General features: G+C 37.6%; 1 pseudogene; it reads left to right on the plus strand.

The window, feature by feature from the left end:
* The first annotated feature begins 2184 nt into the window (after positions 1 to 2184).
* LOC112401474 (heterogeneous nuclear ribonucleoprotein A3 pseudogene) lies at positions 2185 to 3317 on the plus strand (annotated as a pseudogene).
* The last annotated feature ends 11143 nt before the right edge of the window (positions 3318 to 14460 follow it).

Consider the following 14460-nt stretch of genomic DNA (forward strand, 5'->3'; position numbering starts at 1 on the left):
TGCCTCGGCGGGTGCGCAGACAAGTCTCTCAGGCTGGTGAGTGCTGGTCGGCACCAATCCTCTGTGCAGGAATCTCTCCACTTTGCCCTCTGCACCCCCGCTGCTGCGCTGTCCTTCATGGCTTCGATGCTTCCCCCTCCCCACCCCCCATCTCCACCAGTGAAGGCGCTTCCTAGTGTGTGGAAACATTTCCTCCTTCACAGCTCTCTCCCAGTGGTGCGGGTCCCGTCCCTATTCTTTTGTCTCTGTTTCTTCTTTTGCCCTACCCAGGTACATGGGGAGTTTCTTGCCTTTTGGGAAGTCTGAGATCTTCTTCCAGCGTTCAGTAGGTATTCTATAGGAGTTGTTCCACATGCAGATGTATTTTTGATGTATTTGTGGGGAGAAAGGTGATCTCCATGTCTTACTCCTCTGCCATCTTGAATGTCCTCCCCAAAAAGGATGATTATTAATGCACGTAGCTTTGTAGGTCTTAAGGTTGGGAATTCAAAGGGGTTCCCCTCTTATCATTTTTATGATGAAAAACCATGAATGACTCAAGTTGAGATTTCGGGACAGAGGGGGACTTTTGTGAAAATGAGAGAGAGAATTGAGAAGAACTCTTAGTATTTCCAGGGAGTATAGGAGGATCCAGTTGGTCTTGGTGAGCACAAATTTATAGTTGGATCAGTCTAACTAGTTGTAGGTACTTATAAGGTAAAGAGGCAGAGAAGGCAGACATTTCTGATTATTCAAAGTAAGGTTCTGTTTGATGTAGGAAAGGATAGGAAAATGAAGAAAGGACTGAGAATAATGACCAAAGGGGCAAAATCATTAGGATTAGGATTACTAAGGATCAAAACAATGGGATCAATAGTAATTAGGATAAAAATAGATTAAAATAAGAAGGTCTGTATCCTCGGCATCCTGATGAGGTTGGTATAGCAGGGCATGATTAAATGAATCAGCTTGGAGGATAGGAGGCTGTTTTCAGAAAGTGAGATGAATGAATCCATTATTTCAGAGGAGAAACTGAGTCAGGTGATGAAAATATGCATGTATGTTTATGAAATGTGGGGTGAAGTGATGTTGAGATCACTGAAGTGAGATAGTGAAATAACTGATTTGATAGGTTGGTGAACTGATCATACAAATGAACATGAAAAGCATTCAGGTTGATTGTAGGCCCTGTAAGAGAAGATGAAGTTCAAGTGGTTGTATCACCAAATGTCATGCTCCTTAAATGATTAATGACCTATTAATGACAGGAGAGAAGAAGATAGACCTGGGATCCAGATTCTGAGGCATATATGAATGAATAAATAAACATGCTACTCATGAGAGCACTCAGTAAGAGATGTTACTATTCAGGAGTATATTAGTCAGAATAGGCTAGCATATGCTGCTGAAATAAACAGCATCTAGTTCCCAGGGGTTTACATAACAAATTTTTATTACATAAACGTCACTGTAGGGTGGAGAGACTCTCTAGGACAGCTTTCCTTTATGGTTGGCTCAGTATTCCTGCATGTTTCATATTATGTCACCTGCATAGCAAGGTAAGTTTTCCACAAGTAAATGAAAATAGCATAGAAATTCACATACTGGCTTTTAAATACTTCTCCAAAGTGATGCAATGTCCCTTCCACTCACATTTCATTGGGCCATGAAAGGTAGATGGTCATACCTAACTTCAAGGGGGTAGCAAGACATATATATTCAGGAAAGCAAAGAAAATAAGAAATGTTCTCCATTATATAATTTGACCTCCTTTATTGTAGATTAATTGACCATAGGTGTGTGGGTTTATTTCTGGGCTTTCTATTCTATTCCATTGAACCATATTTCTGTTTCTGTGCCAGTACCATAGTGTTTTGATTACTGTAGCTTTGTAGTATAGTCTGAAGTCCGGGAGCTGATTCTTCTGGCTCTGTTTTTCTTTCTCAAGATGGCTTTGGCTATTTGGGATCTTTTGTGTTCCCATACAAATTAAAAAAAATTTTTTGTTCTAGTTCATTGGTAATTTGATAGGGATTGTGTTGAATCTGTAGATTGCCTTGGGTAATATAGTCATTTTGACAATATTGATTCTTTGAATCCAAAACACATTATATCTTATAAGTGGTACCGGGAAAACTGGACAGTTACATGTAAAAGAATGAAATTAGCACTTTCGGAGTTGGAAGAGGCGAGTCTGGTCTCAAAATGGAGGTAAAACCGCCACCCGGCCGCCCCCAGGCCGACTCTGGCTGTCGCTGCCACCACTGGGGGGAAGAGGGCCATGATCCAAAGGAACCAGAACAGTTGAGAAAACTGTTTATTGGTGGTCTGAGCTTTGAAACTACAGATGATAGCTTAAGAGAATATTTTGAGAAATGGGGCACACTTACAGATTGTGTGGTGATGAGAGACCCCCAAACAAAACGTTCCAGGGGCTTTGGTTTTGTTACTTATGCTTGTGTTGAAGAGGTGGATGCAGCAATGTGTGCTCAACCACACAAGGTTGATGAGCATGTAGTGGAACCAAAGAGAGCTGTTTCTAGAGATGATTCTATAAAGCCTGGTGCCCATCTAACAGTGAAGAAAATTTTTGTTGGTGGTATTAAAGAAGATACAGAAGAATATAATTTGAGAGACTACTTTGAAAAGTATGGCAAGATTGAAACCATAGTTATGGAAGACAGGCAGAGTGGAAAAAAGAGAGGATTTGCTTTTGTAACTTTTGATGATCATGATACAGTTGATAAAATTGTTATTCAGAAATACCACACTATAAATGGGCATAATTGTGAAGTGAAAAAGGCCATTTCTAAACAAGAAATGCAATCTGCTGCATCACAAAGAGGTCGTGGAGGTGTTTCTGGCAACCTATGGGTCGTGGAGGAAACTTTGGAGGTGGTGGAGGTAACTTTGGCCGTGGTGGAAACTTTGGTGGAAGAGGAGGCTATGGTCGTGGAGGTGGTGGCAGCAGAGGTAGTTATGGAGGAGGTGATGGCAGATATAATGGATTTGGAGGTGATGGTGGTAACTATGGTGGTGGTCCTGGTTATAGTAGTAGAGGAGGCTATGGTGGTGGTGGACCAGGATATGGAAACGAAGGTGGTGGATATGGTGGCGGTGGTGGAGGATATGATGGTTACAATGAAGGAGGAAATTTTGGAGGTAACTGTGGTGGTGGTAGGAGCTATAATGATTTTGGAAATTATAGTGGACAACAGCAATCAAATTACAGACGCATGAAGGGAGGCAGTTTTGGTGGAAGAAGCTCGGCAAGTCCCTATGGTGGTGGTTATGGATCTGGTGGTAGAAGTGGTGGATGTGGTAGCAGAAGGTTCTAAAAACTCAGAAGAAAAGGGCTACAGTTCTTAGCAGGAGAGAGAGTGAGGAGTTGTCAGGAAAGCTGCAGGTTACTTTGAGACAGTCGTCCCAAATGCATTATAGGAACTGTAAAAATCTGCCACAGAAGGAACGATGATCCATAGTCAGAAAAGATACTGCAGCTTAAATAGGAAACCCTTCTTCTTCAGGACTGTCATAGCCACAGTTTGCAAAAAGTGCAACTATTGATTAATGCAATGTAGTGTCAATTAGATGTACATTCCTGAGGTATTTTATCTGTTATAGCTTTGTCTTTTTCTTTTTCTTTTCATTACATCAGGTATATTGCCCTGTAAATTGTGGTAGTGGTACCAGGAATAAAAAATAAAGGAATTTTTAACTTTTCAATATTTGTGTAGTTCAGTTTTTCTACATTTTAGTACAGAAACTTTAACAAAATGCAGTTTTGAAGGTGTTTCCTTGTGAGTTAACAAGTAAAGAAGATCATTGTTAATTACTATTTTGTATGAATTTTGCTAAAGTTAACTGTAAAGAAACACCTGCTGACTTGCAGTTTAAGGAGATCTATTCTCCCCATTTCCAAACCATGAAATGAATGGGCTCTGACATGTGGAGAGAATAGATATTTGTATGTTTGCAATGTGTGTTTTAGATAATAGAATTTGTTATTTAAATTAGCATATTTGCAAATTTAATAGCATTAATATTTACTTCAAATGAAAAATCTCAAAATTCCTATTTTGTTTTTGTGCATTTTCTTTCAAAATGTAATCATATGATTTTAGTGTATTAGCTTTGCTGAGAGTCCTAGCTGTGTTTAGAACATCTCCATTCTACATTCACCTTGGTCACATGTGAAATGCTGCCATAATTTTATTTGGGTGTAAAGAATGTCTACTGCCCTCTGTTTAAATTCTGGAAAGGGATAGTGAATGTTTTCCATTTCCTCCTACCTTAAGAAACATTCGTAAAATCTTCAAAATACAGGACCACTAAGCCTGCTCTATCTGAGCGAATTAGTGGCTACCTTTTTTTTTTCCCTTTTAAAGCACAAGAGGCCCATAAATCTTCAGTTATTTTCCTTGGTTTAATATATATTTTGTTGATACAAGCTCTCAGAGCAAGAGAATAAAAATCATGCATTGTTGAACCGTTAACTGGCTGGCATGCTTTCCTGTTTGTACCCTCTGCATTTTACTGGATGAAACCAAGGATAGTCTAGATATAATCATCCCAAGTGATTACTGCAGTAGAAGTGTAGCACAGTTGCTTAGTACAAACAAGCTTTTCACTTCCTCAAGACCCGAATCCAAATTTGGATAGTCAGAGTTTGTAAAAATCCCAAAGAACACACTGTTATTTCCATGTGTATGCTTGAACCTAAATCATGTTGGTATGAGTTTACAATTTGTTTGGAAGACCCTGGTTGAGAAGAGTCTTAGATAACAAGGTCATGTATATATATATAAACCAATGTCTACTGTTTTGTGCCAGCTAGTGCTTAAAATTTAATTCGAGCCCTAAGTATGTGCTCTGCTGTTATTATTTCTTCGGTAGTTGAACGTTAAATTTGAGATTCTTATTTTTGTTTTAAGAAGTACTAAGCAAAACAAGCAATAAAAGGGGGGATGGGGCGTGCTAGTGTTTGAATATGCTCTTGTTGCTCTAATTCTGTGCCTCTGTGCATTAATATTTGGATGCATGCAATGCCAGCATGGAAATCGGTCTTCACAAACACTGCAGTTTTCCAGAAAACACTCACAAACCAATAAATGTAACAGACAACATTCCATTTGTTAATGGATATATGTGAATAAGCAGTGTAGAAAATAGGCTAGTTATTAGAAAATGGTTAAGTCTTTAACAACTTAAAGTGTTGGTTATATAAAGGGACACTGTCAATGTTCATAACTTAAACCTGGGTACCTGGTCAAAATAATGCTTGGGAAACATTTTATTAAAATTAAGCTAAATTGTCTCAAGTTCTTTTATTCATATAATAAAGGTTGAAGGAATGGGGGAGATTAACATTTCCTGTTTCTATGTTTGTGAAATTGTTTGACACAACCTTGACAGTATCCTTTAATGGCATATGAGGTTAATTTGTACTGTTAACAAACTTTCTGTGTTCTGGAACTAGTTTAATAGTGAAAATATTGTCAGTAAGTTGATGTTTGCAACCTATAAGCAGGTGAAATCTGTGTATGTGACCTGTTTATAAGTTGTATTAGCTTAGTTCTTGTGAACAGTGTGGAAAAGTTAAGCCATGAGGAGAGTGATTTAACCAGCTTTAAAGGACTTAAGATGTGCTTTTTAAGCACAGTGTGGGTCAAAGGAGACTCACTAAGACAGGACTTCAGCAGCTTTTTGAGTATGGGCAAGTCAGCATAAATAAAGAATGACAAGGCAGCAGCAAGAGCTTCAACTACAGAGAAGTGAAGGCATGACATACTATGGTGATAGTGAGCAACTTTCCAAAAGCTAGTTAAATCTACTTATTACAACTGAAATATCAAAGAAATTCTAGCAGGAAGGAGCTCTTCACCTTTTGGAACACCAATGAGAGATAGTTGGCCACAGTCACTAGGTCTAGCATTTAGACCTGCAAGGAAGGGCAATAAGCATTAGGTAAGGCTTGAATTTGAATTTTGCACTAATTAAAGAGTAATTTTTTGCAAAGCAAAAAAAAAAAGAAAGAAATTAGCACTTTCTCTAATACCATACACAAAAATAAACTCAAAATGGATTAAAGACCTAAATATAAAACCAGATGCCATAAAACACCTATAGGAAAACATAAGAACACTCTTTGACATAAATAGCATAAATATCTTTCTGGATCCATTTCCTAAAGTAATGGAAATAAAAACAAAAATAACAAATGGGACATAATTAAACAAAAGTTTTTGCACAGCAAAGGAAAGCATAAACAAACAAAAATACAACCTATAGAATGGGAGAAGATATTTGCAAACGATGTGACTGACAAGGGATTAATCTCCAAAATGTACAAACAGCTCAACAGCTCAATATAAAAAAACCCAAACCACCCAGTCAAAAAATGGGCAGAAGATCTAAACAGACATTTCTCCAAAGAAGACATACAGATAGCCAAAAGGCAGATGGAAAGATGCTCAACGTTGCTAATTACTAGAGAAATGCAAATCAAAACTACAAGATATCACCTCACACCAGTCAGAATGGTGATGACCAAAAGATCTACAAACAATAAATGCTGGAGAGGGTGTGGAAAAAATGGAACCCTCCTACACTGTTGGTGGGAATGTAAATTGGTACAGCCACTATGGAGAACAGTATGGAGGTTCCTTAAAAAACTAAAAATAGAGTTACCATATGATCCAGCAATCCCACTCCTGGGCATGTATCTAGAGAAAAACATGGTTGGAAAGGATACATGCACCCCAATGTTCGTTGCAGCACTATTTACAACAGTCAAGACATGGAAGCAACCTAAATGTCCATTGACAGAGAAAGGGATAAAGTAGATGTGGTATATATGTACAGTGGGATATTACTCAGCCATAAAAAAGAATGAAATAATGCCATATACAGTAACGTGGATGGACCTAGAGATTATCATACTAAGTGAAGTAAGTCAGACAGAGAAAGACAAATATATGATATCGTTTATATATGGAATCTAAAAATGTGATACAAATGAACTTACATATAAAACAGAAATAGGCCCACAGACATAGAAAACAAACTTATAGTTACCAAAGGGCAAAGGTTGTGGGAGGGAGGGATAAATTAGGAGTCCGGGATTAGCATCCACACACTACTATATATAAAATAGATAACAAACTAGGACCTACTGTATAGCACAGGGAACTATTCAATGTTTTGTAACAACCTATAAGGGAAAAGAATTGAAAATCACTGAATCACTCTGCTGTATAACTGAAACTAACACAATGCTGTAAATCAACTAAACTTCAATTAAAAAAAAGAAATGTTGATGAGCATTAATAATGCCTATGTCAAGTGGTATACAAAAATTTAAATTAAAACATGTAATAAAAGGAAATTTTACTAAAAGGGTGAAAGATTTTGGAAAGTTTGTTAATCACGGAATGCAAGTTCCAGGGTACACAGTAGATGGGATTGAAAAGGAGTAGTGAAAGAGTGTGTTATAGAAAATAAGTGCCTGTCAGATTTAGAATGGTGCATGGGGAATATAAGTAGATGGAAGACCTTATTTTAGAATGTTGGCTTAGAAATATAGGAATTATATGCAAGAAAGGATCAACTAGTCATCAGTTTGCCAAAGATCAAATATCCTGGCTTCTCAAATTTGTGCACGACGTTGGTATCAGTAGCTTCAAGGGATGGAAAGATCCACTGCAAATGTTGTAATGCATAGGGGTTGGGTGGGACGTTTTCAGTGTGGTTCACAGTAATTATACAACTGATAGCTCAGCAGTGTTTTGTTCTCATAATCTTTTCCATATCTTTATTTGTACTCTGTATTTCTAATTCACATCTGCATATATATTTTAAAACATACTAGCATTCGCTCATTTTAACTTTACTATTTTCAAATTCAATCTTTTACTTTCATCATTTTTATTCCTACCTTAATTTTTCTCTATCATTCTCTATTTTGATCTTTACTTTATTAAGTTTCCTAGTATCACTTAGTCCTGCTTCCTAGAAGAACTTATTTTCTCCCCTTTTCAATGACCCTGGAGAAACTCCCTTTCACAAACCCATGAAGAATGAAGTATTCTGGCTAATCTCACTTTCAGGGGATATACAGACATATGAAAATAAAGAAATTGAATCATGAAGATGGCTAAATACTAAAGAATTAGAATATAATTCTTTTAAATCAATCTAGCCTCAGAGGTAAGACTTTTGGTTTGAAAATACATTTCATGAGAAGTTTAGACTTTAAGAAAAGTAATATGAGAAAAGAACAGTTTTATGGGTCATATGATCATGATACTGTCATCTAAGTCCTTGAGAGCCAGCACTGCCCTACAATTCTGAAGATAATTGTATGTGGCCTACCCCACATTTAATTTAGTAGTTCAGAATTTCTAAAGTGATTTTCAACTGTGACAGTGTGCCATTTTGAGACTGTCACATTGTTAAATGTTAAAATATAGACTATGTGGAAATCAAATGGCTTCTAAACTGTATGCATTTTCAGTAAGCCTTGATAAAAAATAACTTCATTGTTTTAAAATCCATTAGAATAATGGATGTAAATGACTTGTGACATTAATTTTTTTCTATATCCACTTTAGTCCACAACTCTATAACCCATATCAGTCACCCTAAAGTTTCAACATATTAAAAAGACTTGCTGGCTGGGGACAACATTATGGCTAGCAGTGAACAATGAAGTTGAGAAGGATGTAAGGCAGAGTAGTAGATTAGTAAAGTATCTAACAGAAGTATGGAGCTACCTAAGAGACTGAAGTCTGTGAATTCAGAAAGTTACCAAAATTACAGGAGAAAAGACTGTGGAAATCAATTGAAGAGGCAGAAATAGTTCAGTTGTTTTTTAGATTTGAAACCAACTCAATGTGACTGCCTAATGGAAACAATTAGAATTGACATTTGGTGTCTTGCCTTCTGATACCACATCAACCTGGTGAGAGGCTCTTGAAAAAGGGTTAGATAGCATATAATATATAAACTTTCACCTAAGTATTTAGGAGCTAGGATACCTAGAATTCAGTTCTAGCTCTGCCACTGCCCAGTGAGGGGACCTACTAGCTCTTCATATATCTCACCAGGGAACTGTGTGGTAATAGCTACAGCCTTTCCATCAATACTCTTTGTGCTTTTACTCCATGTAAAACATACATGGAGTTGGCATTTCTGCTGGTCAGAGTGATTTGAAAACATTTCTGATCATTTTTCTTTCCCATTTCTTCTTTCGTACTTTACTCTTCTTTGTCCTTTTATTCTCTTTCTCCTTTTCTTATACAAATGTTTATTGAACAAGTACTCTGTGTTGGACATTGTGCTAGCCTATGAATACTCCATTTATTTCTAAAGAAACAAAATATATCATCGAACACATGACACCAGTCACTTTTAGTTAAAAGGACTTTTTAAGGTAGATGGTACTCCATTTCCCTCTCTTTTCTCTTTCTTTCTCTCTCTCTCTGTCACACACACACACAGAGAAACAATTAAAGGCAGAGCTATGCCATTTCTCCCATGTAATCCTGCATGATTTATAGGAATATATTATAATGAGAGATTGTTGCTCAGTCTGCAAGGTAGGGGAATTTATGTAGGATTGGCTTCATATTTTGTACTTCAAAAAATGAGAAAGGATATCATTAATCATCCTATCTTCATCTGAATAGTCATTAAAGATGCTATCTGAGGTGCCTGCCACAATTCCTAGGTGCACAGTGGGCCCAGTGACTGTACTTAAACAGAATTACTCCATGGCTTGTATCTATACACATGCTGCTCTGACAGCCGCTGCAATACCCTATTCACATATGTGGTGATTCATCATTATTTTTGATGCCATGGGGCTTGGCTATGATGTGCATCCCATTTGTCCTGGTAAGCCTGTTTATGCATCATAATCTTGTCCTTCTACATTAGGTTCATTATGACCTGCAGGAGTTCTAGAAGCTTCATGTGTTATTTATGGTTGATCCAGATCGCCTAAATAAGAAGCAATGTTTAGTCTGGGATGCATTTATGCTCCCTGATTTGCATCATTTTTTAACAATTTTTTTATCATGATACTACAGGAAACTGTTTTGCCCCAGAAGCAGAATTTAGGGAGTGTTTTGCATTGTGTTTTAATGATAACATTAGGTTCTCTGGACAATTTCCTCAATATGTTCTGGTATTAACGCATAATTGGCAGTTCATAGTACTGTATTCAACTCTGCAAAATTCTCCATGATGAATTGCACACCGTGTGCTCACTTTTGTGCACCTGGCCAAGGTCCTAGTTGAGCGGCTTCATGCTTTTGGAGAGTGTCCTCTGCCTGCTGACTTGGAAAATGGAGGAGATGAAAAAGATCAGGAAGTTTTTTTGGTGGGGGCCATTGTGTCAGGCCCTGTTCCTCTCCACTGGTCTCTGGTCCCGCTTGAAGATCCTCTGGAACATACAGATTTGGGAGGGATGTAATGGTGCTTTTACAAATTTCTCATGGCATGGATATGGCCAGGGAGGAGAACTGGCTTTGGTGCAAAGCAATCCTTGGTTCTGAGAATTTGCCAACAAGTTTATGAATAATAATACAAATGATACTGATGATAATAGCCTTTACTGAATGATTATTTCTATGTGCTGCCTTGCATGTATTAGTTTAACACACACATACCACACATATGCAAACCTTATGATCTCCATTTTGCAGATGAGAAAATGGAAGCACGTGCTGTTGAAACAACTTGTTTATAGTCACCATGTAGTAAGTGGCTGAACAGGGATTTGAACAGAGGCAGCCAGGGAAAGTGGCAGCAGGATATGACCTTCTTCAGAGGTACCCAAGGATCCCTTCCCTGCTCTTTGCTTTCTGCCTTCCATAGTCCTGCTGGTCTGAGCCCATTTTGCGAGCTGGTGCCTGATTTGCCTGCATCTCTGGTCGTATGTTCTCCTGATTCTTTCTTTTTGTGTTGTGTCATATTTCCAGGTCTGGCCTCCGGACTAGGGCCACCACTTGCCCTTTTAATACCTTTGTTGAATTAGAAGAGATTAACTTGCTTAAGTCAAATTTCTTTCTATGATTGTACAACCTGAGGAGCCCTTATGTGGCAGCAATGCTGGCTGTGCACACACTGCTCTCGTGTCCACTCACACCCCTGTAACATTGGTGTACACACCACTAACACTGCACACATTCTTGATCCCCTTCCCAGCCCCCTTTGGAGGTTAAAAATTGGGTTCTGAGACCTCAGAGCAGGTGAGGGCTAGCCAGGGCTCAGCCATGTGCATGTTTATATGTGTATGCATGCATGAATTCACACACACATGTGTATGTGTGAGATCTCAAGTGTGCACAGCTTTAAGGGCCAGTGTTTATGGATGAGGGCTTCTTTTCCACTTCCCCAGACCCATCTGGAAAGCTTACGATCTCTACTTCTGCTCTCACACACTCATGTAAGTTAACAGAAGTCTAAGATGTAGGGGAGGTGGTGCCTTTGAGTAGGGCACTACTTGAATGCTTATATACCAAACCCTGCACTGCCCTCATTTTGGGGAAGTTTCCCTTTGCGCAGCCTAGAAGACAAAGTCTGCGGCCTGCTGGTTATACAGACTTAAAATTCAAATATTCTTAAAATATGATATTGTTGCCATCACTGTCGTTGTCATAAATAATTCAATTTATGTAGCAGCTATCTTACATATATCATATCAATTAATTTCCAAAACAATCCTGTGGCATAGGGGTTATCCTCATTTTACAGAGTTTACAGGCCCAGAGAGGTGCTATGACTCTCCCAAAGGGGCACAGCTAGGGAATAGTGGAGCACTGGCTGGGATCCAGGTTAGTTTGACACCAAAGCCTGTGCTTTCATAAGCTGTACGAAGCTGCCTCTCAATGGGATTATCACAATAAAGTACACAAATAATTCTCTAACTTCCATTTAAATTCTCTTTGCACAAATTCCCAGGAAGATTTTTTTTGTTGTCTTTAATTTTTTGGGTCAATCTAAGAGATGGGATGACTAGTTTTTCCATTTTCCAAAACAAATCAGTACAAATATAGGATGAAGACAATCAATATCTATTGATACATTATTAAATAAAAAATATCAGCTGTAATGCTCTGAATATTAACTCCTCATTTGAAACAACAAAGCAATTTTGTCAATAAACAAAGACGTTCTATTGGGTAAGAAATTTTTTAACTTCTCATTTCTCCTTAATGACAGTGTGTAATCATGCCAGGATAACATATGTTAACTGCAGCAATTACCTCATAACAATCCCCTTTTTCAATTTATCTTTTGCCCACAGTCTCTTCACATCACCCTGCTCATCACCTTTATCCACTAAAGTTCACATTTTACACATATGTGCAAGCTAAACTTTTAAGTTTATTATTATTTTGCTTGCATGAGTTATAAATCTTTTTGCAGACTCACCTCGGTCTCAGCTTTGTCTTAATGGGGTGATTTTCATCTCACCTTTTAATCTTTACCTCCTATTCACCTATTCTAGCTTTTTCCCCACTAACTCAAATTTGCTGCTCATTTACTCCATCAACTAATTCCCAAGCCACTCATATCTGAAACTAAAATCCACCTAAAACCCAGAGGTTCATTTACAATCCAAAGTTACTGAAACAATAATAAGGAAAAGGATAAGCCCAATTTAATCCAACTGATATTTATTGAGTTCCATATGTGAAGTAGTAGAAGCCAGGTACTATCTGAGGAAGAATAAACAAATGAGCAGGGGGCTGAGGTCAGGTGAGGAACTGCTGGCTTCTGTGATTAAGCTTTGCAAGGAGCCATAAATCATGGAGATGATCAGATGTTCCTAGAAGTAGGAGTGTGGGTTGGATTATATGATTAATGACGTTAAGGAATTCTATGTTGTTACGACTCAGAAAATTAGAAGTATAACCTATGCAAAATAATCTCTGGAGGTGAAATTGTAAAGGGTTAAGAGAGTGGGTCGACTGAGAAAGACAGATGATGTAATGACCACAGCAAATACAGTGGAGCTAAATGAGGCAGAGAAGCTTCTGGTCCAGCATTTCCACCAATCTGTCTGTGCAGGAGTCACCTTATATGAAGGATATGAATTCTGGAGAAAGGTCCTATCAGACAACATAGCCTGATAAACCAAATGGAGGTATATTGAGAAACTCTGATTGTATATTCCAAAAGTGATGCTTTCATTATTAATGTATTTTTCTAGATATCTCTGAGTCATGCACACAAATATTTTAAAAACAAATTAACCTAGGACAAAATGACCGTTAAATTTCAAGTCTCTAGGATTGGAAGTTAGGAAGGGAGGACCGCTTTACCTATTCTCACTAGAAGAAGATTCGTATAAAGGTACTATCTCTATTTTGATAAAGGTAGTTGACAATTCTTGTTCCTTGGGAAATTGATATGCTCTGCCCATAGTTTCCAACTAAAGAATATTTGCCAATCTGAGAAATGTATGCTGTAATGTAGTTTTCAAACAAGTATTCTTTGTTTTTTTTGATACTTTCTACTCTAATTATACCATAGTATATTTTTTCCCCTTTGATGAACATGAAAAATGTACTACTTTGATACTGCATTTTAGTCTTGGTATTGAAATTATAAAGTCAATATACTATTAGTTTGACCACTTTTTGTCCTAAGTGTACTGAAAATATTGAAGTATAAAGAGCTTTCTAAGACTGACTGCATGTTCTCCCCAGAAAAGTTTGAGAAGTTGCTACAAAGGAAGAAACACTTCCCCTCACTGATTAGCAAATGCCAATTCCATTATAAATATACATGCGTGTTGACCTTTTAGTTTGTTTTCCAGAATACAAATTCAGTAGAGCCCCCATTCTGTTGCACATGCTGTGAAGGTATTTTGGGGGCATTGGAACACAAATAGGAATATCAATCTACCCACTTCATGTCAGAATCCCTGTATGGAGCCTTGTTTCTGGCTCCTCTGTAGTGCCAGAATAGAGCTCATGCCAATCAGCAGATCTGGGGTTTAAAGATTTCTTCCTACTGCAGCTCTGCAAGCTTAAATCAAGAGCAGATTAGAGTCTGCTCTAATACTGTGTGGTTTATAAAGTCTTCCTTTTTGACTTGAAAAACAAATATGCCTGCATTTTCAGACTGTGTGTACATTGATGCAGGCTTGCATAATACAGCTGCTAAGCTAAAAAAACAAAAACAAAACCCCAATTTTTTTTTCCATAGACAGGAAAGACTAATTTTCATGTGTGTGATTTTGAAGGACTCTGTTAAATATGGCACTGCCAATCAAAACACAAATTGAGAGATTGAATAACATAGTACTTCCATTTAGAAAGGCATTTTCAGATTCCTTGTACCAAATTTTACTCTGTATGTTCATCAATGGCTGCATAATTATTGCTTCCATGTACTGACATGCCAGAGTTAGACACTGTGCTGATACTTTGTATATATTATTTATAATTCTCACAACAACCCTGA

Source organism: Neophocaena asiaeorientalis, unplaced genomic scaffold (genome assembly GCF_003031525.2).
Source record: "Neophocaena asiaeorientalis asiaeorientalis breed wild unplaced genomic scaffold, Neophocaena_asiaeorientalis_V1.1 scaffold429, whole genome shotgun sequence".
NCBI lineage: Eukaryota > Metazoa > Chordata > Mammalia > Artiodactyla > Phocoenidae > Neophocaena > Neophocaena asiaeorientalis.